The 5,082-nt window shown below is 39.8% G+C and overlaps 1 pseudogene; it reads left to right on the forward strand.

Annotated features, from left to right (window-relative positions):
• The first annotated feature begins 507 nt into the window (after positions 1-507).
• Positions 508-1,464, forward strand: LOC129491752 (heterogeneous nuclear ribonucleoprotein A1-like; annotated as a pseudogene).
• Positions 1,465-5,082: the final 3,618 nt, after the last annotated feature.

A 5,082-nucleotide genomic window follows, 5' to 3' on the forward strand; every position in this document is an offset into this window, starting at 1 on the left:
AGCCACCAGCCACATGTGGCTACTGAGCTCTTCAAATGTGGCTGGTATGAATTGAGATGATTTAAGGTGGAAAATGCACATTGGATGTCAGAGACTTAGTGTAAAAATAACAATGTAAAATATATCATTCATTTATATTTATCCATAATTGTACAGTGATTACATGTTGCAATGTATTTTGCATATATTGCATATATTGGGTTATTTTACATATATTGGGTTAAATAAAGTATATTTTAAAAACTAATTTTATCTCATGTTTATGTTTTTTAATGTGGCTATTAGAAAATTTCAAATTACATGGTTTGAGTTGTGACTGACATTATATTTCTATTGAATGATGGGTTACTTTGGCAATCTATGTAAGACGATAAAGGCTTTAGTTAAGTTAAATGCAATTTGAGTGAAGTAGACTTACTTGAGGGCTATAAAGAATGAGGATAGTGCCTTTCTGCCCATAGATGCCACTGAAGAAGCATCATTAAAATCTCTCTTCTCCCTGCCGTTATGTCTAAGTCAGAGTCTCCTAAAGAATCCGAAGAGCTGAGAAAGCTCTTCTTTGGAGGGTTGAGCTTTGAAACAACAGATAAGAGCCTGAGGAGCCATTCTGAGCAATGGGGAACACTCACGGACTGTGTGGTAATGAGAGATTCAAACACCAAGCGCTCCAGGGGCTTTGGGTTCATCACATATGCCACTGTGGAGGAGGTGGATGCGGCCATGAATGCAAGGCCATGCAAGGTGGATGGAAGAACTGCGGAACCAAAGAGAGCTGTCTCAAGAGAAGATTCTCAAAGACCAGGTGCCCACTTAAAAAGATATTCGTTGGTGGCATTAAAGAAGACACTGAAGAACATCACCTAAGAGATTATTTTGAACAGTATGGGAAAATTGAAGTGACTGAAATCATGACTGACCAAGGCAGTGGCAAGAAAAGGGGCTTTGCCTTTGTAATCTTTGATGACCATGACTCCGTGGATAAGATTGTCATTCAGAAACACCACACTGTGAATGACCACAACTGTGAAGCTAGGAAAGCCCTGTCAAAGCAAGAGATGGCTAGTGCTTCATCCAGCCAAAGAGGTCGAAGTGGTTCTGGAAATTTTGGTGGTGGTCGTGGAGGTGGTTTCGGTGGGAATGACAACTTTGGTCATGGAGGAAATTTCAGTGGTCATGATGGCTTTGGTAGTAGCCATGGTGGTGGTTGATATGGTGGCAGTGGGGATGGCTATAATGGATTTGGCAATGATGGAAGCAATTTTTGGAGGTGGTGGAAGCTACGATGATTTGGGCAATTACAACAATCAGTCTTCAAATTTTGGACCCACGAAGTGAGGAAACTTTGGAGGCAGAAGTTCTGGCCACTGTGGTGGTGGAGGCCAATACTTTGCCCAACCAGGAAACCAAAGTGGCTATGGCAGTTCCAGTAGCAGCAGTAGCTATGGCAGTGGCAGAATATTTTAACTGGGAAACAAAGCTTAGCCGGAGAGGAGAGCCAGAGAAGTGACATGGAAGCTACAGGTTACAGCAGATTTGTGAACTCAGCCAAGCACAGTGGTGGCAGGGCCTAGCTGCTACAAAGAAGACATGTTTTAAACAAATACTCATGTGTGTGGGCAAAAAACTCAGGGATTGTATTTGTGACTAATTGTATAATGGGTTATTTTAGTTTCTGTTCTGTGGAAAGTATAAAGCATTCCAACAAAGGGTTTTAATGTAAATTTTTTTTTGTTTGCACCTATGCTGTTGATTGCTAAATGTAATAGTCTAATCGTAACACTGAATAAATGTCTTTAAAAAAAAAGAATGAGTATAGTTAGGTTATGTTGATGGTTGCATGAGAAGAGAGAGTGAGTAAAAAGAGTTAAGGATGGCTCCCAGGTGTCTGGGTTGGGCAGCTGAGTGGATATCAGCGATCTCCAATAATAAAACAAGAAAGCAGCAGGAGGAGTGGGTTTGAGAGGAAGCAATTGAGCTCAGTTTTGGATAATTGAGTTTGAAGTCCTCAATACTCAGTTTGAAAAATTGGATAGGCAGGTGTGCATATGTATCTAAAGCTCAGGAGACAGAGTTGGTGAATTTACATATACAGATATCATCAGACTGCAAGTGGTATTTAAAGCCTTGAGTACAATTGAGAGTACCCAGAGAGAGTATGCTGTAGTGGAAGAGGACTGAAGAAGAACCATAATAAACATATAGACTTCATAGCTATTAAGCAAATACCAACATTTACTGTAAGGTAGTGTTTTCCATATTGTTTTTTCCAGAACACTAGTCTCACAAGATATTCCCAAGAAGAAATATTTCTGTGACTGAGAAGAATATTGCCCACTAGAGATTATAATACACACTAACATATTCACATAGTTACAGTTCTAAGAAGTCCTATAGTGAAGAAACCTCTTTAACCAAGCATTTTAAAAATCATATATAACTACAGAAATCTTTCTTCTCTTCCAATAATACTGGTTAATTTCTTAGGAAATATACTCAAGGAACACACTTTGAGAAGTGTTTTTTCTATGGTAATCCAATTCATTAGTGGGGCAAAAATCAAATAGAATTATATTAAATATATGGCCTTTAGGGCAGATTTATAAAGAAATTACTTTGTCATTTCTGTCAAATAGATATCTTTTCCATGTCTAGTTTCCTCTATGCAAGCTGAAGCATATTTTGGGGCATTTCAGTGCTTTCTAGAATTTTAAATGATTGGATTAAAATAAATACCTGATTTTCTATGAGTAACTTACTAAGAATGCCAAAGAACTATTGTAAGCTCATAATAAATAGTTCTTGTTTTAAGTTCGAATACGGGGTATCTAATGGTCTAATAAAAGATTATCTCATGGAAACAAAGTTTGTAGGCCAAAAATAGTTTTTCCAAGGCATCTATTAAAATTCAGAAGAGTCACAAAGTTAGGTGGGTTTTTTGTTTTTTTTTTTTTGTTTTTTTTTTATTATACTTTATGGTTTTAGGGTACATGTGCACAATGTGCAGGTTTGTTACATATGTATCCATGTGCCATGTTGATTTCCTGCACCCATTAACTCGTCATTTAGCATTAGGTGTATCTCCTAATGCTGTCCCTCCCCCCTCCCCCCACCCCACAACAGTCCCCGGAGCGTGGTGTTCCCCTTCCTGTGTCCATGAGTTCTCATTGTTCAATTCCCACCTAGGAGTGAGAACATGCGGTGTTTGGTTTTTTGTCCTTGCGATAGTTTACTGAGAATGATGTTTTCCAGTTTCATCCATGTCCCCACAAAGGACACGAACTCATCATTTTTTATGGCTGCATAGTATTCCATGGTGTATATGTGCCACATTTTCTTTTTCTTTTTTTTTTTTTTTTTGAGACGGAGTCTCGCTCTGTCACCCAGGCTGGAGTGCAGTGGCACGATCTCGGCTCACTGCAAGCTCCGCCTCCTTGGTTCACGCCATTCTCCTGCCTCAGCCTCTCCAAGTAGCTGGGACTACAGGCGCCCGCCACCACGCCTGGCTAATTTTTTGTATTTTTAGTAGAGACGGGGTTTCACCGTGGTCTCGATCTCCTGACCTCGTGATCCGCCCGCCTCGGCCTCCCAAAGTGCTGGGATTACAAGCGTGAGCCACCGCGCCCGGCGTGCCACATTTTCTTAATCCAATCTATCGTTGTTGGACATTTGGGTTGGTTCCAACTCTTTGCTATTGTGAATAGTGCCGCAATAAACATACGTGTGCATGTGTCTTTATAGCAGCATGATTTATAGTCCTTTGGGTATATACCCAGTAATGGGATGGCTGGGTCAAATGGTATTTCTAGTTCTAGATCCCTGAGGAATCGCCACACTGACTTCCACAATGGTTGAACTAGTTTACAGTCCCACCAACAGTGTAAAAGTGTTCCTATTTCTCCACATCCTCTCCAGCACCTGTTGTTTCCTGATTTTTTAATGATGGCCATTCTAACTGGTGTGAGATGGTATCTCACTGTGGTTTTGATTTGCATTTCTCTGATGGCCAGTGATGAGGAGCATTTCTTCATGTGTTTTTTGGCTGCATAAATGTCTTCTTTTGAGAAGTGTCTGTTCATGTCCTCTGCCCACTTTTTGATGGGGTTGTTTGTTTTTTTCTTGTAAATTTGTTTGAGTTCATTGTAGATTCTGGATATTAGCCCTTTGTCAGATGAGTAGGTTGCAAAAATTTTCTCCCATTCTGTAGGTTGCCTGTTCACTCTGATGATAGTTTCTTTTGCTGTGCAGAAGCTCTTTAGTTTAATGAGATCCCATTTGTCAATTTTGGCTTTTGTTGCCATTGCTATTGGTGTTTTAGACATGAAGTCCTTGCCCACGCCTATGTCCTGAATGGTATTGCCTAGGTTTTCTTGTAGGATTTTAATGGTTTTAGGTCTAACATATAAGTCTTTAATCCATCTTGAATTAATTTTTGTATAAGGTGTAAGGAAGGGATCCAGTTGCAGCTTTCTACATATGGCTAGCCAGATTTCCCAGCACCATTTATTAAATAGGGAATCCTTTCCCCATTTCTTGTTTTTGTCAGGTTTGTCAAAGATCAGATAGTTGTAGCTATGCGGCATCATTTCTGAGGGCTCTGTTCTGTTCCATTGATCTATGTCTCTGTTGTGGTACCAGTACCATGCTGTTTTGGTTACTGTAGCCTTGTAGTAGAGTTTAAAGTCAGGTAGCGTGATGCCTCCAGCTTTGTTCTTTTGGCTTAGGATTGACTTGGCGATGCGGGCTCTTTTTTGATTCCATATGAACTTTAAAGTAGTTTTTTCCAGTTCTGTGAAGAAAGTCATTGGTAGCTTGATGGGGATGGCATTGAATCTATAAATTACCTTGGGCAGTATGGCCATTTTCACGATATTGATTCTTCCAACCCATGAGCATGGAATGTTCTTCCATTTGTTTGTATCCTCTTTTATTTCATTGAGCAGTGGTTTGTAGTTCTCCTTGAAGAGGTCCTTCACATCCCTTGTAAGTTGGATTCCTAGGTATTTTATTCTCTTTGAAGCAATTGTGAATGGGAGTTCACTCATGATTTGGCTCTCTGTTTGTCTGTTATTGGTGTACAAGAAT

This window comes from Symphalangus syndactylus, chromosome 10 (genome assembly GCF_028878055.3).
Source record: "Symphalangus syndactylus isolate Jambi chromosome 10, NHGRI_mSymSyn1-v2.1_pri, whole genome shotgun sequence".
Lineage (NCBI taxonomy): Eukaryota > Metazoa > Chordata > Mammalia > Primates > Hylobatidae > Symphalangus > Symphalangus syndactylus.